Source organism: Schistocerca americana, chromosome 8, assembly GCF_021461395.2.
Source record: "Schistocerca americana isolate TAMUIC-IGC-003095 chromosome 8, iqSchAmer2.1, whole genome shotgun sequence".
In the NCBI taxonomy this organism is placed as follows: domain Eukaryota; kingdom Metazoa; phylum Arthropoda; class Insecta; order Orthoptera; family Acrididae; genus Schistocerca; species Schistocerca americana.
Window position 1 is genome coordinate 299067171 of NC_060126.1, and position 27301 is coordinate 299094471.

The window sequence follows — 27301 nt, forward strand, 5'->3', positions numbered from 1 at the left end:
GGTTCCTTTTTGAAGTAATTTCCGCAAGTAATTAATCAAAACAACTGGATGAAATATGCTTTCACTACAAAGTTTCCATCAGCGCTCACCAATGATAAACAAGAGCAATCTACTGATGTTTCCTCAGCATCCACATTGAAATCAAACTTCGATTCCTCATCACTGCTTGAGTTTTGGAGCTTTGAAGCATAAGTTTCCGAAAGTCGCTAAGAATATGTGATGAGTTGTGATATCTTTTGCAATATCGTACTTATGTGAGGAAAGCTTTCCGGTATTGCCAATTGTCAACACGAAATATAGATCGCGAATGAATGTGGAGCTATAAATGCTAGCCGTAATTTCCAGTCTTTTGCTGGGATTCTAAGAACTGATGATGAATTAGATAACGCACTCTTCCCATTGAATTCATTGCAAGAGTATTGTAATGTTGGCAATACATTTAACAAATAAATAACTACTCTCACTCATGTTTTCTTCAAAACTTAAGTTTATTGGTAAACATGCAACCTGACGCGACAAATGAAAATTGGCACTAAGGTTGGGGATCGGACACTAGGCATATATAATTTTGAACCACCCCGTTTAATGGGTAGGTAAAATTGTGCTTTAAAACTATTCAATTTGTAGCAGGAAACAGACGGGCGCATTACATCGGCAGTGGGCGTCTCAGGAAAGACCTCACCAACAGTATTTGTTTAGGCAGACTCCAGTTACAGGTTGCAAAAGCGAAATTGCAAATATCTGCCGGAACACCAGATAAAATGTGTCTGACCACTCTTAGGGCCAGATGTACAATTGCTGGCTAAATCTAAGGTTAGCTGACCAAGGAATACGCTAACGACGGTATTACTTTGAGTGCGAGTTGTATTATATCATTTTATTCCCCAGTTAGCTATTCATGTAACAGCAATCCCGTCCAGTTAAGTTGGTCACAACTGAAGAATATGGTGGATGTTTTCGCTCACGTGATTCTGTTCATTTACTTCTCGAGTTCTCGTAGTCTGCAAACCAAGTTTTATCATTAACAGCTAGAACAGATCAAGAATGTTTTGAAACTTGTAGATAATATACAAGATTTGAAAAACGTTATAGAGAATAAAGAGACCAGAAAGTATTATGCAACATTAAGGCAGCAAAGGCTGCAGACTGGCGGCGGTCCGTTTGTAAAGCACAAGTTCGAAGTTGTGTATGCCAAAACATACAATTTGATTAAAATGTCCACAGACTGACAGCAAAGCCATTTTGACTCTATTTCAACGTTTAAATGCAAGGTAACGTTCCGTACAAAGCATATGTATGGTAGGTGATGAATCCCAATTAGTTAGCAAACACAGTAACAATTTTGAAAGGCATACAGCTTTATGAAATAATAGTCGTATGTCATCTTTTTCTTCTCCTTTTCAGAGTCTCCAGTAATCTGCGACACCACAGGCGGCGTAATGGAGATTGATTTTGCAGATAATTCAGACCTAAGTTATTTCCTGGCTACCTCTGTCGTAATTATATTGTACAGTGATTAACTTATAATAGCAGCAATAGTTATTCTACAGAATGTCCATTTTCTGAATTACTGAACATTGTTGGTTCCTCCAATTTTGAAGTTACTAACCATATACAAATCCCATTTTTGAGATGTGGCGATAATTAATCAGTATACTGGGTGATATATATGGACAACGTTTACAATGGACAACCATAAAGCTTTAGATATGGCTGGGCTATAAATATACCTCTGGTTCACATCCAGACTGGAAGCTTTTGTCATTTTCTCTTCTAATTGTATGAGGAACAGTAAATATTGTATATATCATTCTGGCTTGTGCTTTCATCTCTAGCAGCTATGTGCAATTTTCGAGGGAGGGGAAAGTAACTGGAGAACTGGCATTTCTCTCTCTTCTTTCTTGTCTTCAACAATCTCTACTTAGAACTTCCAATTTTGCTTTTAGAATATGAGTCCCTGTTCACAGATGTGTGAAGTAAACATGCCATTGGTTGTCGAGACACACTCGACAGGTAAGAAACGTAAAAACTGTTTCAAAATAAGTCATTATAAGCCAGAATTAGAGTTGTCACAAAATGAATAATGTAATATCCCAGAACCCCATTTTTATTCATAGTAATACAAATCCATATGTTGCTGTATTCATAAATTTTCTCAGTACTGTAATGTAGTCTGCAAATAAAGCATTAGCTGTTGAACACATACACTCTCACACAAAATTTAAATCATATGCAGGTATGGAGGGTAACCTGAATTTTTTTTTTTTTCTTATTATGGTTGCGTTCAGATTAAGGTAGAATCTTCGTCACTGTCTCATAGATCTGCAAAGAAATGTGCATGAACTCTTACATAACATGGTGTCTCAAGATATTTTCATGAACGCTATACATTGGAGTATCACAAACTGGGGCTACTTACACCATTTACAGGTAACTTTGACTCACTAGTCAGAAAAAGTCTTTAATTTCTCCCATGTGAAAGCTTCTGTCCTTAGCAAAGAGTAAACGAAGCAGCATGCATTCTCAATGTAAAACGAATGATTCTGAAGGAAGGGAGTTAGCAAAACATGTTCATGCCAGCATTATACTCAATGTTGACTGTAAATATTTTGACTGCTGTTATGTCCCAAAAATGTATGCCTGGAGAGTTTGCATCTGTTAAATTAAAAATTAGGTGAACAGAATTTTACATTCTGTCAGTATTACATAATAGGGTGAGAAAATGCCATTTGGGCAAAATACAATTTAATTAGTATATTTAACGCTACCATACATTGGCGAAAAAAACTGTGCCAAAGCCTCAGCTGTTTGTGTAATACGGCTCACATTCATACTGTACCGCATCTTTAGCAAATTGTGTATTGTTTCCAAATAGTTAAAAATAATGCAACTGTAAAATGAACGTAATTGCTTAACTGATGTAGACTAAATAATGCAACTGTGAAATGAACGTAATTGCTTAACTGATGTAGACTTGGGTATTTACTGCCTCACTTTTTGTAGAATTTGAATGTTTCGTGTTCTTGCCTTCAAAATTTAGTTTTACCTTTGTTTCTCACGCTTCTGTTTGTCATTTATAGAAATAAGCATTGACTTTACCTTGCCTCAGCATTGTATTGCCACTTTTTAAGAAGAAATGAGGGCACTCAAAGTAGCTTTGAGTGTGGATAATACTGACCCACTGTTATTAAATTATATCACAGCAACAGATGTATTGTATTCATATATTGTTTTAATTAATAGCACCAGTCTTTGGCACTAATTGGACCATGCACTAGGAATTTACTCCCTACCACTATTTCTTTCATTTATTACCATATATAAAGACAGTAACCCTGTTTAATGGTATATGAAAATAAAGGGATTTTTTTGTCACAGTATCTGTGCTGTATTTTCCTTTATATTTCAATTTATTTAGTTGTTGGGTTAGTGCTGTAATTGCTTAACATTTGTTGTTTTTAAAGTGAATATGAGAAAACATTTTTAACATTTTGCCATTAAGCCCTTGTCTTTGTGGTTATGTAGTACACGATATTAAAGCTTAAAATAAATAATAAATACTAATTGTGAAAGAGAAATATTTTTAATTCCTTTCTTAAATTTTTGATGCAGACAGGGCAGTTAGTCCAGGAGAATGCCTGTCAGCTGCACCAGGTCAGATACATGACATTGCTCTTCGCGTGCTGTACTTGCAGGTTATCAGGTTTCACAAAAACAAATGTAACACTGAAGCTCCAAATCCCCAACAGAAAATTGTACTTTCCTTATAAAGAAATGTTCCATGACATCAATCTAAACGCTTAAGCACATTCATTAGCTTTTATTACAAGTTACACAGAATTTTATACATTTACAATACCAGAACAAAATGCGTATATTTGTTGCGAAATCCCAATCAGGTCGAAGAAGATGGAATCGGCAAATAATGATATTGTCTGTGACTGTACAAGAGTTGGGTCCATGGACTACTGCCAAAACTGACTTAGTGAACTTACAAATGGTGTTGTTCCATAACATGAGGAATCCCAGAGCAGAAAAGAAAAACTGTTTAGCTCAAAAAAAAAAAAGAGAGCCCAGAGCTCGAAAATAACAATCAAAATGACAAATTGAATAACAAATACTGAATAGAAACATTAATTCAAATTCATATAAAAGCTTTTTATTTTCGTTCACTTCATATAAATTCTATTTTTTAATTTCAAAAGAGAATTGAAGTAATAAAAAATACGTCTCTTGTGTCATGGTGTCCATTGCCTTGTGCTTCCTGGGGTCTTTCATCTGCAATAGACATACCAGTGGCTGTTAGAAAAACCGGATCGAGTGGTGGCAATACCTCGTTCATTTCTATTGCCATGTTATGTAGTGCAGCATTTGCAATGACGACAGCCTCTGCTATTTTAGTCTGCAGTCTTTAATCCATTACCTAACACTGGAAACCGTCTCTTCGACACATTATATGACCTCTCTACAACATTTATTGTTCTTATATGTGATTCATTATAAAGAATCACAGCTTGTGTACTTGGATTGGTTAATGGAGGAAGAAGATTATTTTACGCTGCATAACGAGAATCACACAAGACACACAAGACACCACGTTCATGAAGAGCTTTCTGCCTAGATTTATCAAAAATGATCTGATCATTTTCTGAATCTGGCCACTTACAGCGATGTCCAATATTTTTAGATCATAGTTCGTCACTGTTGGCACATTCACTGAAAAAAATCCTATTCTTCCCCTATATTCTTCTGCACTATCACTACCTGGGGACTTAATTCTACCATGTGCTCAAACTAAGGCATCACAAACTCCGAGAAATGATGCTATTTCGAAGAAATTCTCCTGTGCTCTTGCAATTCCCTCTTGCTTGTTTCGAAATTTTATAAATATTGGTGCTAGGTGAGCAATGGACTCTGAGGCATATTTGGTAATTCTGCTGTCTGTCCCTTTGTCTTTTCCAATGTAGTCTCTGACAGATATTAGGAAATCCCCTGACGCACAAAACCTCAGTGTAAACAGAAGTTGGCTCCATGGTAAGATGGAATTATTTCTGAAAAAATGAAATGGATTTGTGTAACAACTGAGCTTGAATTTTAATGGATAATTCATTGTAAGTATATGGTGTTTACAGCCTCCTCTGAAACAAAACAACATATTCTTTATATTTTAAACCCATTTAGACATGTCATTCACCCACACAATTTTAATATGTCACAAAGAGCATGGAAGGTTGTCTGCAGAAGCAAACTCAGTAGACTACTTCTGGTAAAGTATATGATCAACAAATCTAGACTAGTAATAATCTGTCAATCATGAAAACTACTTTACAAAAATTTGTGTTTTGAGAAACCAAAATTTCTGTTTCAAAATGCTAATGCTCTTCTACAGCTACTCTTCTACTATTTTGAAACAAAAGTTAGTGTAATTGTCGACAGATTGACTGTATAGGCCTGCTGGCAAAATCAAGTTCTATATAATGTAAACAGTTATTCCAAATGAACATCTACAAGCCCAAATACACAGATGAACTGGAGCACTGTTTGACGTATTTCCTTAACTTGGTATTGGATGACTGTGTATTTTCATTGCTGTGTGTATTGTCAGTATGTTGCATACTTTTGCACCAGGATATGAAACACTGCACTGAACCGTGCACTGGAAATAATAATCTATATGGAAATTCAGTGTTGTGTCTGTGAATTGCATAATCAATCTTACATTCACTCTTTTTAAAAATCACAAATCCTAGATTTTGGAGGGGAAGATGGTCTAATACTACACGATGCCATTAGTTTCAGAAATATGGTATTTCACAGAATTTCTCTGTGAGATAATTCGATTCAAGTTACCTTTAATGAGCTCCAGTTTGACAAAGGAACAGAAAATAACTTGATGTCCGAGGGAAAGTTAAAAATATAGCAGTCCAAGCACTCTTTCCACATGCTACAACTATGTAGATTTAATAACTAGTTTACTATTCTGCTCTTACAAAATACATACGTAGCTATTACTATTATCTGAGAAACACAGCAGCTATCTGCTGTAGCTATCTTTTAAAAAACCTGATATCTCTGTTCATTTTACTGTGTTACACTTACCTCATGTAAGCACAAATAATTTACATGTTTTTGTGACTAATACTGGGTGGTGAACAGTTCTGTTGCTCTGAAGCATTCAATAACAGACCGAAAACTGTTGCTTTCTGCTACAGATGTGGCTGAGTGAACTTGGGACATTAATGTGCAATCAAACTTTATGCTACATTAAACTATCAGAATAGGCCATCAATTTCAGAAAAATTGTACCTCACACAAGATATTTCAATTTAGGTTACCTTCAACTAGCTAAAATCTGACACAAAGGAGGACACTGAACAGTAATTTTATATTCTAGGAAAGTTAAAAACATAGCTTTCCAGGAACTACTTACAGTGACCAGATTCCTGTCCTGATCTTATAACGTACATATGCAGATATTACCTCATGATATATATGAGTGGGCTTGTGTGGATTGTACTGATAATTGAGCAACACAACAGTGTTCTGTAGCTGGGGAAGCAACACCTTAAAAAAAAAAAAAAAAGAAAAAACGCTAAGTTTCCTGTTAAACCTTGCTTGAGTAAGCACAAATAGTTCACACACTGTAGTGAATAATGGTAGGTGGGATACAATGTTATCGCTTTGAAGCATTAATGTGACAGTGATCCTAATACTTTCACCAAAAGATGGAAAATTGTTGTGACACTGCTGTCGTATTTACAAAAATGTTCATTCTCAATTGGAAACCGAGTGGAACAATATTATCTGCTTTTGATGCAATGTGGCTGAGTGAAATTGAGACACTGGTGTTTTATCAAAATCATAATGCTTTTGTCAAACGGTTAATGCTGTTAATACAGTGGCATCTAAAACTCATCTGGTTTTTCGATTTGGTTAAGCCTGTTATATCACTGTCTGCTAAATAAACAAAACAGTCCTTTCCACTGCGGCTGTAGGTTTAGCACACACCAGATAAACAAGACTATTTTGGCTCGAATCGTCATTTTAATCAGCGTAACTTACATGAATAACACGACGGAATTCATGAAGTATTGAAAATTCACTTTACAACATACGTGTATAAACAGTATTATTTTAGAAAACAGAGAAACAGTCTCACCTGTCCGTCATATGCTCCTATTTCCCACGCACAAGATTGAAAAGACAAAGTACGGTTTTCTTTGACAGGCGAAATTTGCATATAAATTCATAATCGTCGAATTCTTCTAAATAATCGGTGCGGCGTCTTAGTTTCTTTGCCTTCCTCATTCTCGTGAACTATTCCGCCAACATCTCGTCATCGCTGTCAGAATTTCTCAACGCCTCCGCCATCTTGAGAGCTCGCTAACTGGCTAGAAATCGCCGGTTAAGTTATCCGGAGTTTATTCTCTGGTTAGGCGTTATTATGGATCAGTTCAACGCGTTTCTAGCGCTATTTCGAGACTAGCACTTAACCGGCTACCAAGCGGTGACTGTACAACTGGCTATTAGGAGGACAACCTGGTATTGATGGGCACTTTGACTTCGTGGACATGCCTCTGTAACCAGAAGCCCTTAAGCAGCCTGTACCAGCAAGAATTTTAAAAACTTTGACTGTGACATTGAAAGTTAAAATAAAAGGACGTAGCTGGTAATTAAATAGAAAGACAGAAAACAGCTTCCGTTTGCTGTTTATTACATTCCTTCTCATTTTTGGCGAGCTTTCCGTGCGGGCGAAAATTTAGTTTGAAATAATGCTATAACAATGAAAATTAATTTTAATGTCTCTAATAATTCCAGTCACTCTCGAGTCTGTACTTATCGAGCAGTGGCTCTAAAAAAGATCGTAATAAAGTTGCGGAAATTTTTGCCAAACAACTAACCTCTTTTCTCCACATACTTTGCTAGCCGTAAACTGAAATCGGTTTATCGGTATCCCACATAACATGCGACTTTTCCATCAGCTGTCGCCACAGAACAGAATTAAAACAGAATGCAAAGTGAAAATTCGGAGAAACAGCCGCAGGAAACGAGGAAATGTGTTTCCTCATTACACATCTCTTCTAAATAACGCTTTTACGCAGCGTACAGTGCGCAGTTTGATTCACTCGTAATACAAGTGTAATACACGTGTCATATTCATCGGCAGCACCTTTCCACATTTAAATGTGTGGCATCTGAGGCTCAGTGACGAGCAAAATAGTTGTCGCCTCAATTCACATCCGCAGGATTTCGGTCCTCGAACAACGCTTGTAACCTTACAAGTCATTTTACAGTTGTTCATTCGAACAGATGGATGGACGAACTAAGCGGACTTAATTGGGATCAAACACATATATATATGCTATGAGAAACTAATAAGATAAAGCTTTTTGTATTGTGATAGGAACTACAGAAATAACAGCCAGGAGGAAAATCTGAATAAATACTGGGGACGAATAGGATAGGAGCATGAATGAAAATCTAGAATGGCTTTGGATGTCTCGGAAAGCTTGGCTACAGGTAATGTACCTTTTAGAGGCTATAGATACTATTAGTTGTGGGAAACAAGCAGATCTAGTTAAAATTTGATGGTTCTGGAACGAATGACAAAGTGAAATGGCTGACTCTTTCGATTTGCAGGGACGTTTTAATATTGGCGTCAGGAGCTGCCTCTGTCAACCAACTATCAGTACCATTAGCAAAACCCATATATCAGTACTCATCCCGAAAGAGGAACAGGAAAAGGCAAAAGAGGAAGAAGAAGATAGATTCTGTGATCTGAAACAGACCTTGAGGCGTCGGTGTTGGTTCGTCTTGGCGTATACTGACATCATAATCTAAGCCTCACAGTCACGATCTGTAAGTAAGAATGGACAGAATAAAGGTTTTCGATAACATTATTTTAATATGAATGGATAATCCATATCGTCTAATCATGGGGCTAAATGTTTGGAGAGGAACTAAGGCAATATTGCGTTTTGGCTATGTAATATTACCAGGTGAACCATTGGACAGAATTCGATCATGGCAGGGTGCTTTATTAAATATTTTGCTAGAGGATTTTATCTGTGAGAGAATGATTGTGTGAACAGGACCTAGGTTTGGTTATTCTTAGGTTATTTTTCATGGGCGAAAGAACTATTTGAAAATTTAACAGGAATTGTAAATACTCGGAAAGAGGTGGTGTGAGAGGGTGTTGCGAGGGAGGGGGGCGGGGGAGGAGAGGGTCATATGGGGACTCGGAACGGATAATTTTCTTTTTTTAGATTGTCTAATTTTTATTTCATTATAAAATTTGCAGTTTTGTTACTGAACCATTATTTAAATCACTTATAAATTCGAAAGCAAAATGTTTACCAATCTTTTATAATACCGTCTTCATCAGTTTAAAACGTTAAAAATTTGTATGCAATACTTCAAGATCAAATAATGTCGGAAACTTTTCGTATAGAAGGGTGTGAGTTCTTGTACTAGAAGGCGAAGCTATGTTGATTCAACTATGTAAAATAACAAAGTTTCGCTTCGTAATATAAACCCTGTAGTATGTAGAAATTCTGAGAATTTAGTTGCTATCTTATCCCGTATTAATACAAGAAAATTAATCGATCTTCAGAACTTGACAAAATATTGTTACAAATGTAAATAAATGAACGGAACAGAACGTATATCTGATACGAATTTTGAAAGAGAAGGTGATAGTCTGGGGACCTCTCAACATAGCTGAATTTTCAGTCAGTCCACTAACGAAATGGGCGTTTGCTATCGTAAGATCTTGAGCTATGGAGACTCAGAAGCATACAATAGGGTAGCACCCAGGCCTTGTTTGAAGTAATATTATCACAAAACTCAAATGTATGGATCATGTGCAGAAGAGGATGGACACCACGTTGAGGAACTTGAAACTATGTTTGAGAACGAATAAACCTTTGGCCTGTAAAACAATAATGGGTAGGCTGGCAAATAAAGATACTGATGAATTGGAACAATGTTATTGGCTACCCTTTACGAGTAACACTGATGATTTGTTCAAAATGCGACAGGAACTATGGCTGCCTTCTTCTGCAAACAGCTAATGGATGACAATCTATAGCCCTCCCGTGCCAGATGCTGGATGCAACAATATTATGGGCTACCCATTACAGTAACACTGATGATTTGTTGAAAATGCGACAGGAATTATGGCTGCCTTCTTCTGCAAACAGCGAATGGATGACAAACCATAGCCCTCTCGTACCAGATGCTGGGTGCACGTAATGGAACGCCCACAACTCAGCTATGTCATACATCCAGAATCGTTCCATCTCAGCGGCGCTCGTGGACGCCATAAAGCCAACAAACTGAAGTTTAGACGTAATAACGCAAAATATATTAAGAAATGATGCGGTTGTGCCAAGTAACAATTACCTTGGACACAGCTGTCCAGAATGGAGTAAAGAATGAGATCCATGGAATATGATTAGGAACATGATACAAAGTTGTGTGCAGGGTACTTCTCAACGAGAAAAAATGAAAAGTTTAACATATGTCAAGGAATATTTGATATTTAAATAAAAGCAGGCTTTCCTTGCTGCACTATACTGGATTTCTCCCAGATGATTTTGGCCTTTTTTTAATTTTAAGGCGACTTTAGTGGGGTCTAGATTGATAAAGTTTTGTTTTGATATATGTTGTTTGTAGATTACAAACAGTTCACGTCTCGTTTTTATGCAAATAAGTGACTACTTACTTTCCTTCACGTTTCTTGTTGGCATCTGTGTTCCCTCTTATCTGGTCACATGCTGGAGGTCGCACAGTATCTTCCTTTACCAAACATAATCCCGTTTTCACATTCCGAACTTTTCCTTCAAAATACAATAGAATATCAGTTCATAAACATACGAAGACTTTATAGAAAACCCAGTTACAGTAGCAGAATGTGTATTGATAGGGGAAAATGGGAGGGAAATCTTTTGTGTCAGTATTGGATTAACTAGAGTACTAGTGAAAAAATAAATACTTGGTATAATAACCAACATGAAAGCGCAACAACACAAGTACAGAATCAGTAACACTCAGAAAACTTAAGAAAAAAAATTCAAAATGAAAATATAATGTCATAGATTCAAAAGCAGACAATTGTAACACATTAGTAGTTATAGATAAGGAACAGTACGTTGAAGAAAAACACAAGAATTTATCTCACAAAATAACAAAGCAAAATTAAAATCAGAACCAACTAACAGATTACATGCAAAAGCAAAGAACAATCTGAAAAATATAGACATACCACTGGATAACACAAGCAAACCAAAGCTGACACAGTTCAGTCCCACAGCACCTGTGCTCCAAGGCCAACCAATGATCCACAAACCGAAACCAGTGAGACGTATACAGAATTTTAGGGAATCCGCCAACTACAAGCTGAAGGATGCATGTTAAAATTGCTGTCTGAAGATTTCAAAGTACAAGAAGATAGAAACATTAAAAATACTACTCAGCTAATACAATAAACAAAAAAATATAAGACTCACAGGGACAGAAACACTCCACTCATTTGATATACAGCATGTTCATCTTCGCTACCAGTACTTTCAAACACAACTCTTCTAGTGCACAAGTGCCCATAACTTTTAACATATGCATTTTAGAGGACATCTTTACAGGACATTTTTTCCTTCATTTTGGTCCTTACTACCATTTTACAAAATGTGGAAAGCGAATAACTTACAGTAGGACAGATTTGTTTCATGGTATCGACGATCAAGAGTTGCTCAGAGATCTTAAGGTACGTGTTTTGCAACCTAAGTTTACTTGACATTTTTGTTTCGAAAGATTATTCCTGTCATATCCGTAAATATTGACCATCACTGCTGAAAAAACCTGTAGAAATTAGCTCCAATTCACTAATGAATTTTATTTACAAGATGATGGAGTAACAATGGTGTCCCCACGTTCAGGAAACTTGAAATATTCTTATAAACAATATTGAACAGATCATTTTCACAAAAATTGCAGCAAAGACATTCAATATATTATATTGGTTCAAGAATATGGGTGGCATTCTCCAGTTAATACTCAAACCACAAACAAAAGTTGAATAATGGCATATTGACATCAACAGCGTACATTGCAAAAAAAAAAAAAAATCAGAATGGAAAGAGATCAGGATAAACAAATTAATTTCCTCGATGTAACAATCAAAAAACAAAACAATAAACACATCTTAGAAATTTCCCATAAATCGACAGCAACTGCCATTTTCATCCCTCAATCTTCGAACCACCCACACTCTGAAATGCAAGCAGCATTTCGACACATGTTCCATAGACTTAATTTAGTGCACTCAACAAAGAAAACTACCAAAAACAACTTGACATAATAATGCAGGTAGCCAAAAACAATGGTTACAATAGTATCAAAGCTAAACAACAAAATTAAAAGTAAAATAAAAGCATAAAACAAAAAACCACAGACAACAACACAACAAAACACAATCACCAACATTCAGTACCACAAAACCTACACAGAAGAATCTGGAAACATAGGAGAGAACAGAAGATGGTACACAATGACATACAAATACAAATTCACAGATGAAATAACCAACATTTTCAAAACACAGCGCGCAAACGTAGGATAAACAAAAGATAAATCTATCCTAAACTATGCTAGAAAACTGATACGAAACAAAGACATATACCAGGAAGCAGATATATATCAATAACAGTGTAACATTTGTAATGGCAGATGCATGGGACAAAGAGGCAGAACATTTAATATTAGTTACAGAGAACACCTGAGAAGGTGGAAACATGGTACAAACCACTCCACATTTGCAGAATATCTAAAAAAACACAATCACAAACCAACCACTACAGAAGAAGACCGGAAACTAATTAGAATCAACAATGACCCTAACCGTGCAAGAAAATTACCACACAGAAAACTAAACCAAATAAGTAAACTTTATTGAATGGAGAAGTACACATTTCAAACAGCTCACTGTTTACACTAATAGATAAAATAACAGAGTAACACCCCAACAGAGAAGTATCATAATAATAATTGTATTAATAATAGTAGTAGCACCTAAACCCTTTTCACTCACTTGTCCGGGAACCCTACCACAAAACATTTCAACCAAAACTCAAATCGGCTGAATACTAAAACTTTCAAACTACTCTCTTACAGCTATTATATGGAAGCATGTACATAAAAAAACCAAGCAGGATGTGATATTAACTCACAGTAGCGACGACTTTCAATCAGTTTTTGATCAAATATCTACAACTTGTGACAACAACAACAGTGAGCCTCAACAATGAGGGCAAAAAATATGAAAAAGTGAATAAAAATTTTCGGAAGACGAAAACGTGCTTACGTTTCGTAAATGAAAATATAGTGCGACCCCCAGCATGCGGCCAGCTGAGAGAAAACGCAAAATAATAAAAAAATAAAAATTCTGTGCTTGCTGCGGACTATACCCACGCAAACAAATGCGATATATTAAGTAAGTTTTAGTCGTTTTCAACTTCAGAAAGTGTTTCTGAAAATGCAAATTTTAATTTGAATTATTTCCCAAATCTCAGGAACGACTTAGAGTACTCAAATTTTCAGGGCTTTGGAACACAGATAAACTGTATCTCAGAAATTATAAAAAAAGACAGTGTTAAGTAGGGCGTAGTTTAAATTATTTTTTAGCGAGTAAAAAACATTATATAAAATTTTATGGCTATGGATAAAAAATGTATTTCAGAATATCATTGGAGGAAGTGGAATTACTTTGGTTCAGCACACAAAGAACGTAACGTGTAACGTTTTGTAAGAGGTTCATGTCCATTGTTAAAGTGGTGTGAGATACAGGGGAGCCAAGTAACAAAACTAAATATTGTCGACAATAGGGATTCCTTCACTCCTTTAATAATGAATTACCCTTACTTAGAATACTCCAATACACCAAGTCGAGAATCGACTATTCGTCTTTCTCACTACCTATCCTTCGAGGTCGTTGCATTACATACCGCTGTGCAGTGCTACGCCTAGATATTTAATGGACGTGACTGTGTCAAGCACAGCGCAGATAGTACTGGACTAGAAAACTACGTTAGTAATTAGAGTTAACCACTAACCACCCAGGGGCTCACAGGCAGTCCAAAAAGTCGAGATTGGGAAAATATTCACGGCACAGACCAAGTCCTTCCCTTCATTGTAATGGTAAGATCGATATGGTTCAATGCTTCTCGAACAATGTGACCAAAATGTGCTGGAACCTATCACATACGTATAGTTTTGTTTGCAGAGAGAGTGTTCTGAAAAACATCCTTCTTGCAGCCATTGCCTGATGTACTGAGAGGACACGATAACCAGCTAATACTGTATTTCGGCCTTTAACGGGATCAGACCTCTAGTCTAAATGGTAGCATGAACTTCATCCTTTCCTAAATACTCGTTGTGCCAATATACTGTATGCAGCAATCATATTTGCTGCTCAGGACATGAATGTCATGACAAGATACAAATTATCTGGTAACTCGCATCTAGTAAAACCGAGAAAAGTTCAAAACTAACCACAAATGTAAACTCGATACATATCTACATAGAAACCCAATGCCACTGGTAAACATGAGTGGATCAGCATTTGTATAAACAGAACTTATATAATTGTGATAAACGCGTCCTTACATTTTTATCTGAAAATAGAGGCTGCTAATATTGGTAAAAGTTCTGTTTTTTTTTTTTTTTTACTAAATATTATAAAAGCTGTGCAGGATACGTACTCCTGCAGCGTCTCCTAAAACGAAAGGCAGGAGTTACATGTCTCGTCCTACGAATGATTCTTCAGTCTCTGAACGCTCTACTTCTAAATGCAGAGAATATGGATGTTTATGAAGTTCTGAGTACGAAATGGACGCCACATGTTTCACCTTAGATCCTGTGTTTTTGTTTCATCAACTGATGCCCACGTTCTAGTAACTATTGCATTCCTAAAGTCACAAATGTCTCTTATAAGTTCGGAAATGCAGATGCAGCACATTATAAACGTTGTGGAGAGGTATTTTCTGTTTGATTTACGTATTAAATAGGAGGCATTCAGGTAAGGCATTGTTGACGCACAATAATATTCTACAGAATTAGTTTGGTGCCGAAGTGTTGTTACAGTCATGAAAAGCCTATTCTCATAAAATATTAAACATCCACAGTGGCACTTAACGCTGAATCTCAGTTCTCTCTTTCAGCGCTGTGAAGTTCTGTGCTCAACGTAAGTCCCATGAACTACATATATGGCATGTAAAGGTACAGAAAGTGACAGTACCAGGGATTTGAAAACTTTAGTTGCCGGCTGTGAGAGTGAAGGGGAAGGGCACTACAAAATATACTACTGGGTATTTATGGCTAATGCGTGGGAAGTGACTGATACTCAGTGCAGATGCCTTTCGTGTGACCATGCAAACAGGTTAGGAACTATAAAGTCTCTCACATTTGCAAAAACTTCACTCCACCACGTTTTGTATACGCGTTGTCCAATATGCCTTCTTCCTTCACGCACTGCACTGTGTAGCTCGTTAAGGACCTCTTTATGTATCCACTGTGTTACTCCCATCTATCTGGTGACAAGTCACAATGGTCTTCAGCTCCTTTTCTGATATATTCATATCATTTCTTCTATAGATCAGGATGTATTCACTTATATCTGGTACTTATAACTTGCCCCACGCTTCTGCCTATAGCCTCCTATCTCTCTCTCCTTATTTTACTTTCTCTTTTTCTGAACAAAAAAACTAACTTGATTTCTGCCGTATGCAATCTCCTTCTAATTCCTTTCGTTACAGTGAGGACGTCTCTGAGTAGGCCATAGTTCGAAAAATCAGTTTATAACACTAGCTTGTTATATGTCACTCTTCCCTTACTACCGAACATTAAGTTCTGTTATGGGAAAAGCCACATGTAACACTAACCTCCTGTGCAACAACCTAATGTTAACCTCTGAGAGAATTTGGGAATTTTGACCGCTTGTTATCTACAGGGTAAGACTGTAATATAGAAGATATTGCAATTTATAGAAAACTAAACAGGCCTTATCTTTGGGGTTAATGAAAGTAGTGAAATTCACATACGAACTGAACAATAAATTGTAGCTAGCCCAATTACATGAATTTGGGAATATATGTTTAAGAAAATTTAATGTTAGTTATTGAAGTTAATTTCATTAACATTCAACTTTGCATAGCAAACAGAATACAAGCAGACAAAGGGTACTCTAAGCTGTAGGTAGGAGCAGTTACCAATAACGCACAAACTAGTAATCATGGAAAGCAAAAATTATATCAAACTTATACTAACGACAGTTACACTCAAGATTATTACCTGCTTCAATACTGAAAAGTTACTGCAAGAAATGCAGAACTAAAATTGGCCAGGAGGGGCTTCAGACTTAATTATCATGTAACAACCAATAAAGACAACAAATAGTATCACAATTACATTGTTTGTAATCCCTCTTAAAGAAATATATCAGATTTATTTAGCACCAATAATATTCCAGTTATCTTTCTAATATGGGAAAAATATGGTGGGGACCCATAAACTAGTATTGTGTCACTAATCAAACCCTATGGTTATTTGAGTAGCAAAACTGAATTCCACTATAGTTAATTCTTAGCATCACTGGAGTAGTTCATGTTTTCACATTTCCAGGCAAATTGTTCAACACTGAGCTCAAGTAACTTAAAAAAAATCGTTCATGAAAGTAATCAGAGCTAAATTATGTTTCAAAAAGGTTTAATTTATGTGTCTTTTTCATCACCTGTGATGCAGGTATTTTAAACAGTAACATTTACACAGTCTTGTACTGAATTTTTGCAAAACAATACTTTGCAATAAACTGAGAGCACTTTAGCAACATCCTAACTAACTTCAACTCTTACTAATCCTTGCACATTTTGCAAACGTAAATAAGTCACTTGTTCATTTGAAACAGGATATTCGGTTTTCTGAACACTTAGGAGAGGATGGTGCATAGGTTCATGATCAGGAGAGAAGATATGGTTCGAAACACAGGTTTATAGAACTTGCATTATTATTGAAATCACTCACACAAATTAACTGGTCCTTTCTCTGATACATATCTGTATGCATGAAGTTCGTGGAGCAGTGGCGAAGTTGTGGTGGCAAGTGGCACGGCGGCTAACTGTACTCACGGCTCTTGAAGTTTGAATGCTCTATAAAATTTCTCCTAGGCGACGGTTATTCAACTTATTAGAGCCATTCTTCATCGCCGAGAGCACGAAGCAACAGCTAAATCCACATATGAGGCATAATTCCATACAAATTACAGTGAAATGAGTGACCCTAGCTGCATACAGGCATTGATATAAGTCGACGAGGACAGTTGGAACTGTGTGCCTCGACCGGAACTCGAACCTGGGATCTCCTGCTTACATGGCAGACGCTCTATTCATCTGAGCCACCGAAGACACAAAGGACAGTGCGACTGCAGGGACTTATCTCTGAAACGCCTCCCGTGGGATCCACATTCCCAACTTATTGTCCCACACTGTATTCAGAGTGCCCCTGTCCATTACAGTCATTACTCGCGGCTTTTTGCCGATTCCCGTAAGAGTTTGGGCACTGTTTGTGGATCCGCACAGAAGAAGATGATCAAATGACCGGTGAGCTGGACCTGAGCGGGACTCGAACCCGGGATCTCCTGTTTACATGGGAGAAACTCTATCCATCTGAACCACCGAGGACACAGATCGACTGCAGGGACTTATCTCTGACACATGTTCGAAAGAACAGATACCATCTTCATATATTCCATACAAAGCTACCTCCAATTGCCTCCATTGGCACCGTCGATGTGTACCGTGCAACAGCTAGCACTGACTGCGTACCATTCACACCAAGCAGCCGCACAGTTCGACCGCCAAAGCCACCTTTTACAACGCGTCATGCCATTTCCGTTGTGGGGGGACTTCACTACATCTTTTACATTTTACAGTACGAGTGTCCTAATCATGAATCAGCTTCCAATACACATTAATTATATTATAAACTTCAACACAATCTAAAATTACATTATTTTAAACAATCGTTTATCTTTTTCCATATATACATTGCCAACTTTAAATTTCCTGTCACAAATCAATGACTTTAACTAACAAAGAATAAACACTTCATAATCACAAATGCAAAGTTACATAATATCAGCCTGCATCTGACATACAGGTGTCATAAGTTTTTTGTAGAATTTCATTATAATCTCTTCTTATTTTATTCTTTAAATAATAACCTGCAACCCCGTGAATATCATTAAAAATTTCTATTTTGTTTCCAAAAATCACTGTATCTTTGAAATACAGGATGCAGCCAGAAATATAAATTGAATTAATCAATGAATATTTAATGCTTAGAATTCCCCAGACTTCTATGCGCCATAACGTCAGTCTGGCTTCTTAAGTAACTGAGATAATTCACTTAAGCAAACTAGTGTAACTCGGATGTGGCTTTTAGTAAGAATTACTGTCAGTGATTACTACTTTAGTTCAATGAATAAAACGAATATTATATATATTTATCATGATTTAATACCTACGTGTGAGTAATTACTCACAGTTAAAGGAACGACAGAGGTTCCCCAACAAAATATAGCATATTCACGCTCAGAGGAGAAAGTTCCTAATTGAAATTTAATGAAGGGATCTCGCCTCAACGGAAAACGTGTTATCTCCCCTATTTCGCGACAAAACAAGACGGAGTGCCCTTCTCTGAACTTTTTCCGATGTCATCCGCAGTCCTGTATGGTATATATAACTCATAATACGCAGCTACACTTCAGAAGAGGACGGACAAGCATAGAGTACGCAGCCTCTTTGACAGACCTGTTTCATCTTTTAACCGTTGTTTCTGCCTGACACCATCGTTTTATTAATGTTTCATTGATATGACAGTGCTTTTAACTAGAAATCATGTATGTTGTTGCAAGAGAGGGACATCTAGTTGCACACTAAAGTATTTATACGAATGTAGTGGATTGTAGCAGTCAATTGTAGCGTTCGGAGCAATAGCTGACACAAAGATTGTGCGAAGTAATTATAGGAGATAGTGCCATTCGATTTTTTGATAGTGGTCATATTAAGAAGATCACTGACAGTGAATGTAAGTATACCTAAATTAATGTAACGTAAGTCTGTCTTTGATCTACGGCTTTTACGTGTGGTTTCGAAATGAAACCTCTGGGGCAATATAGTTTTGATAACAATTTTATATAACTTTACACCCATTTTTGCTTGTTACTTAGAACTATAATTTCTTTCTGGCGTTATGAGCTCATGGAAATTTCGAGATATAGGATTGTGTCTTGGAAAAAGACGATTATTCTTTCAAATATATCATATGAAATGATGGCCAGATAAAAACTGTATTTCTTAGCGGTTCAATAGTGAAACCACATACTAGAAAAAGTAGATTTTTTGCCATTTTCTTCATATATTCGTTGCTTAATATGGTAATAAAGATAAATTTTGTGAAAAATTTTAAAGTTAAGTTCCAAGTCGGAATAATCTCCTTAAAACAACTGATTCTTCACTTCTGGCCAATTTCCTTTTGCCTTTGGTATGATAATGAAAGTTAATTATGTGAACAATTTTAAAATTATATATGTTTTTTAAATACGTGGACTCAAAGCATTAAATGTTCTGCCAATAACATGTAGTCCTTTGTTCGGTTCCCCCACAACATTAACTATCTGACTGTTCCAGTTTAAGTCATTCATTGTTGCCGACCATAAGTATTTAGCTGAATTGACAGTCTTTATATTTTTGTGATTTTTCTTGGAACCGAAATGTCACGAATTCCTTTTAGTACCCACGTGGATGGGCTCATACGATTCAGTATTTATAGCCAATTCAGACTTTTAGCACAATACAGATACCTTGTCTAGATCATTTTCCATATGACTTGATCTTCTGATGACTTTATTAGACAGTAAATAACATCATCTGCAAACAATCTACGACGTGTGAGTAAATTTTTCTCCTAAATCGTTTATGTAGATTTGGAAGTTGTGTATTTAATCGCTATTATTTAGTATCAACAGCAGTAACAAATGGATAAAGAAATTGGTGAGTATTACATGAATATTTCTCCGTTGCAGTGATGCCGTAATTTAGTTTCGTATTTAAAGATTAATTTCTGGCAGTAAAGTTTATTAATAACTGTACATGCTTTTGATTTCTTAAATCAAATGAAACAGCAGACCTCTTCCATTTATTTTTCTTTATGAATAATCGACAATTTTTGGTGATTGATTTTACCAAATAGTTTAAAGTACTCTACAAATTAAAGGAATGTTTGTTTTTGATACTCGAAACAAATTTCGATTAGTTATCGAGGGTAAGTAGTTTATCTGTACATCTCAGTCCACTGTGGACCCAATTTGCACTTACAAGAGAACAGTTTCTATCATTTTGCTTGTGTCCTACGTTACAACAATACCACTAATATATAAGAAACTAGAGCCTCGACTGCGGTAATGAAACTAATCTTTACCTAGGTTTCAGTCCAAATAATTACAAGAGAATAATTTCCATCATTTTGCTTGTGTCCTAAGTTACAACAATACCACTATTATATAAGAAACCATCAGCCTCGATTGCGGTAATGAAACCAATCTTTACCTAGATTTCAGTCCAAACAATTGAGCCTTCTTCTGAAGATATACCTAAATCTATCATTTGTCTAAGAGGGCATGGTCTAGAAGTAAAACTAAAACAGCCTGAATAGACGTAGTCATATTTTAAAAATGCGGTAAATAAGTACGAAATCAACACCAAGACTTAACTTAAGCTCTGGCGTGCGCCTCGTTTCCACGCCGACGCCGTGCGATGGACCTTGGGATGCTCACGTGAAGCTAAGTAGGACTACATAATGCGCTGAAAATCAACATGTCGGGGAGCACTGCGCGTGTCTAACTGAGACCATGACTGTGAAAGATAAAAGACTAACGCAGTTATATCTTAAAACAAGTAACTTATAGAAAGGTAGGAAATCTTAAGTAGTCTCTGCAACAGGCTATGACTAAAATGTAACAGACTATGAATGGATTCATACAAGTTCGAACACACTACCCCTATTTACACTATTAGAATATATCGGTCCTTTCACAACGAATGCTGCATAACACACCGATCGTTATTAATGAAAGGTGACACCGAACATAAAACAGATAAACTGTAGTATGTAAACGCCTTAATGCATCATCTCGGTTAACCTGTACACAGGTGGCCGAGTAGGTATTTTTATCAGTTGGTGTAGGTATACTTCTCATTGCTGACACACACTGAAATAAGAATGTTATGAAGATTAATTTTTTATTTCATTACTAAAAATAACGCGAGAGTGAACGAACAACGCCACTTCATCGCCATGTAGTAGCAAATGACCAGCACAGGTCAAATTAAGTTTTACGTGTAAAAAATATGGTAGTGGCGTGAACGGACGTGCAACGCCCTTTGATCACCCTTATGCTCTATTGGCCGACAGAGGTCAATTTCACTACGCGCTAAGAAAGAGAATTATCGCCTCTTACATTAATGGCTATTGTTAAATAGATATTGTTGCTGTGGTCTTCAGTTCTGAAACTTGTTTGATGCAGCTCTCCATGCTACTCTATCCTGTGCTAGCTTCTTCATCTCCCACTACCTACGGCAATCTACATCCTTCTGAATCTGTTTAGTGTATGCATCTCTTGCTCTCCCTCTACGATTTTTACCCTCCACACTGCCCTCCAATACTATAGTGGTGATCCCTTGATGCCTTAGAATATGCCTTACCAACCGATCCCTTCTTCTAGTCAAGCTGTGCCACAGATTTCTCTCCAAGTCTATTCAGTACCTCCTCATTAGTTATGTGATCTACCCATCTAATCTTCAGCATTCTTCTGTAGCACCACATTTCGAAAGCTTCTATTCCCTTCTTGACTAAACCATTGATCGTGCACGTTTCACTTCAATACATGGGTACACTCTATACAAATACTTTCAGAAACGACTTCCTGACATTTAAATCTATGCTCCATGTTAACAAATTTCTCTTCTTCAGAAACACTTTCCGTGCCATTGCGAGCCTACATTTTATATCCTCCTTACATCGACCATCATCCGTTAGTTTGCTCTCCAAAGAGCAAAACTCATTTACTACTTTAAGCGTCTCATTTCCTAATCTAAATACAGCAGCATCACCCGATTTAATTCGACTACATTCCACTATCTTCGTTTTTCTTTTGTTGATGTTCATCTTATATCCTCCTTTCAAGACACAGTCCATTCCGTTCAGTTGCTCTACCTGATCCTTTGCTGTCTCTGACAGAAACACAATGTCATCGGTGAACCTCAAAGTTTTTATTTCTTCGCCATGGATTTTAATTCCTACACCGAATTTTTCTTTTGTTTCCTTTTCTGCTTGTTCAACATACAGATTGAATAACATCGGGGATAGGCTACAAACCTGTCTCACTCCCTTCCAAACCACAGCTTCCCTTTCATACCTCTCGAGTCTTATAACTGCCATCTGGTTTCTGTACAAATTGTAAAAATCCTTCCGCTCCATGTACTTTACCACTGCCACCTTCAGAATTTGAAAGAAATTATAGCAGTCAACATTTTCAAAATCTTTCTCTGAGTCTACAATTGCTATAAACGAAGGTTTGCCTTTCCTTAATCTATTTCCTAAGATAAGTCGTAGGGTCAGTATTGCCTCACGTGTTCCAACATATCAACGGAATCCCAACTGATCTTCTCCGAGGTCGGCTTCTACCAGTTTTTCCATTCGTCGGTAAAGAATTCGTGTTAGTATTTTGCAGCCGTCGCTTATTAAACTGATAGTTCGGTAATTTTCACATCTGTCAACACCTGCTTTTTTTGGGATAGGAATTGTTAAATTCTTCTTGATGTCTGATGGTATTTCTCCTGCCTCATACATCTTGGTCACTAAATGGTAGAGTTTTGTTAGGCTTGGCTCTCCCAAGGCTGTCATTAGTTCTAATGGTGTGTTGTCTACTCCCGGGGCCTTGTTTTGACTTCGGTCCTTCCGTGCTCTGTCAAACTCTCTTATTTCGTCTTCATCTACATTCTCTTGCATCTCTATAGCATTGTCCTCAAGAACATCGCACTTGAATAGACTCTCTATATACTCCTTCCACCTTCCTGCTTTCGCTTCTTTGCTTAGAACTGATATTCATGCATGAGGTTCTCTTTACTCCAAAGGTCTCTTTAATTTTCCTGTATGCAGTATCTATCTTACCCCTAGTGAAATGCGGCTCTACATCCTTACATTTGTCCTCTAGCCATCCCTGCTTAGCCATTTTCTACTTCCTGTCGATCTCATTTTTGAGATATTTGTATTCCATTTTGCCTGTTCCATTTACTGTATTTTTATACTTCCTCCATTCAACAAGTAAATTAAATATCTCTTCTGTTACGCAAGGATTTCTATTAGCCCTCGTTTTTCTACTTATATGATTCCCTGCCATCTTCACTATTTCATCTCTCAAAGCTACCCATTCTTCTTCTACTGTACTTCTTCCCCCCATCCTTTTGAATCGTTCCCTACTGCTCTCCCTGGAACACTCTACAACCTCTGGTTCATTCAGTTTATCCAGCTTCCATCTCCTTAAATTCCCACCTTTTTGCCGTTTCTCAATCTACAGTTCATAACAAATAGATTGTGGTCAGAGTCTACATCTGCCGATAGAAAGTTCTTGCAATTTAAGACCTGGTTCCTGAATCTCTGTCTTACCATTATATATTCTATCTGAGACCTTCCAGTATCTCGGGTCCTCTTCCATGTACACAAGCTTCTTTTATGATTCTTGAACCAAGTGTTAGCTATGATTAAGTTGCTTTCCGTGCAAAATTCTACCAGGTGGTTTCCTCTTTCATTCCTTACTCCCACTCCAACAAATATTATTGAACACAACTCTCTGTCATCTATAGTAATTACAGATGTTACAATACCACCCTTTCTATTAAATTATTAGCTTAACTTGTATTTTGTATTTGTGTGTATTTTACTAATTCGCATTTTCAGCCAATGAAGAGACTATTTTACTGCAAGATCAACGCTGCAGGTTAATATTTTCGGCGACTTAGCAGCAGGCATGAACACAGGCGTGTACAGGTCGACGCTATGACTACCTCAAGCTACTGTTTCTAAACAGAGTCTTGTATAGGCCAAGTACGTAAAGTATGGGTAAACAGAGGTGACTACGACCTGGTTTGATCTCATGGACAGCCGTTTAGAAGAGGAACTACTCAGCAGTAAATGTTAGGTACCGTCGGACTGAGGGTTTCTCCTCAGAAGTTTGATTTTAATCCCTTTATAAATGGAATTATAATTCTAACTCATTACAACATTCTGTAATTTGAGTCCCAAGTTTGTTGCGTGATAGGAAATTTTCGTGAGGGTTCTGCCATAAGATTATGTGACAATCACGTGAGAGAGAATCGGTAGCAAAATCTAGGTGTGGGGCTGGTGGGCGCCGAATTCAGGAAAGATGAACAACCTCACACAAACGTGTTCGGCAATAACAACTGCCATAAAAGGAAAAGAGGCAACACTACAAAAGCATTTAAAATAAACTGAAACAAAAACAGTACCAATTACAAACAAGACCACTAATCTCAGAACGCCCTGCAGTGCCGGGAACAGTCGGACCATGCGACAACACACCACAAAGGCGCGTCAGTGTCCCGCAATTCAAGTTTCACCGTTTTGGCAACCCACCAGTTGTTCCCTTTTTGATTAATGGGATAACAACAGCAAATCAATGGAAAACGACTCGTGTTACAAGCTTGAGAGGTGATAACTAACTCAGTAACGGTTGTTTCCGTCGCTTCACGACTGCAGGCACGCATTTCAACACTCCTTTGCAAATAATAGACTTGAACAGCCAATGCTGCTGTCGTAGCTAGTCCTTACAGTAATCCAAAAGGGCAGCACCACACAACTTCTTGACGGTGCCGTGCTGTATCGGAATTCCTTTCTTATAACTTGATGTAAACGTTTTCGAGTAGTGTTTCACTACTCAAAGCCACTGCTAACCATTTTGCTGACAACGGTGAAGCTACATGCAACCGAGAGCGACGTACCACTGTGTAACCAACACAAATTACAGCTGCCTGTACCTTGGCTGTGGCCAATGCAATAGCCAGAAACAGCAAGCAACAACGTTAGAACTCTACATCCAACGATGTTCTTAGCAACATGAAATCGCAGAACTGATCACATGACTATCGAGTCCCACGACCCTCGCCAACTACAAATCTGACTCGTTGCTGTAGTGCCCCTATCCAACTCTGTGCTCGAAACACGGACGCTGTTGTACTGAGACCTGGGGCAAGCGTGTATCACACCTCGTGGCAACCACGGAAGCCGCTAGCGCTACCGCATCGCCACACGCGCACGTAGGATGTTAAACACTCCGTGGAATACATAGAAACTATACAAGATGGTTCGATGGCACGAATTCCAAATTGCCGGAGCACGAGACCCACAGGCACAATGGGTAATAAGTCTATATTTCAAAATACGAAAAAACAGTGGAGGCTGTTTCTGCAAGTTTGCGTTTTGGATCACAGGTTAGCTGGTGACAAACATCCGACACTTATTACAACGGAAAAAGAAAGTAATTTGTGAGCCCTGACATGAAACATATGCTCTCGCAAAGCCTTGGAGCTTTCAAGAGATATAATTGCTGATCTCACGAAAGAAGCTATTCAGGGGACTGATTTGAAACTTTATCTGTGCCGAAAATTAAACGAATTTTTATGTAGTGATATACATTCTACACTCAGAGTTGTGTTGCCATTTACACATAAAATACATAGAAATAACAAGAGTTGGAAAGATTAAAATGTAATGCGCAAACTTCAGTCGAAATCTTATTACATGATAGTAATCTAAGAGAAACAAAGCGTCAGGCATGCACCTAACGCCGCATTCTCGCATTAGAGAGACATGTAAAAGTAGACCAAATAGCAGAAGTAACTAACAGAGCTCGTTCAGTAGCAGCATTATTAAAAGATAATAAGTGCACAAATCTCATCTATATACTATCAATACATATACTTTAAATATGAATCGCATTATATAAAGCATAATCATTTAGTAGACTTGGATATGTTCACGCTTTCCTCAATAGCTCGTCTCTTGTTTCCTTTGTGTACAGAAAACTATAGCGAAGTAACCTGAGTGCATTGTGCGTCTAGTCTGGAAATTTGTAAAATATAGATTTTATTTATGAGTTGTATCACTGAAATCATTCTGAAACAAATAATTTATCCTCAACACTCTTGCGTTAGGAATGTACTCTACTCCTATGTAACCGTCCATCCATAAATATTTTTCCAAACTAAAGCAACCGAGCCGGCCGCGGTGGTCTCGCGGTTCTAGGCGCTCAGTCCGGAACCGCGCAACTGCTACGGTCGCAGGTTCTAATCCTGCCTCGGCCATGGATGTGTGTGATGTCCTTAGGTTAGTTAGGTTTAAGTAGTTCTAAGTTCTAGGGGACTGATGACCACAGATGTTAAGTCCCATAGTGCTCAGAGCCATTTTTTAAAGCAACCGACGCTGCGTTTCAGAACATTGTCACAGTACTTTTGTAGTACTGTATGTGTCCTGAGTTACGTCGAACATTCGGGTCGGCAACCGGCCATCCCTTCGATCTGTGGCGCTCACCCGCTACAAGCATTTCCTGGAGCTAATGCGCAGCAAATTACACCAACCTGACCACTGGGTAATCCATTCACTTGATAAATGGCATGAGTATTACTCAGGGGAAGAAACAAAGAGGAATTAATTCGGATTATGCCGAAAATTCACGTTGAAACCTAAGAAGAAAAATACACATGTAATTTGTTTCAGTGTGTAAACGAATGTGGCCGCTACTTGCCTACTGGCTTTGCATCGCTTTATCCCTGTAAGGGAAGTGTTAGGTTAAATGCGTTGTTACTGCGGGTTTTTTCTACATCTCTCAGCTCCACATGGATTTATGGACACAAAATGGACGTACAAGTAGACATACAACTGAAAGTTTGTGTTTCACACAAATTCAGTAAAACGTAAAAAAGGAAAATTAACAGATTTTTCATTTATGTTCCTCAGATATATCTGACAGAGTAGTGCACCTATGCTATATGCAGGGAATGGTGAAATACCTTGTATTAGCTATCCCCGATACATTTTTATACGTATTTAGATAATTCAGTGATTGCTATCAGACTTCTGTCACAAAATACAACCACAAAATATTTATTATCCTTAA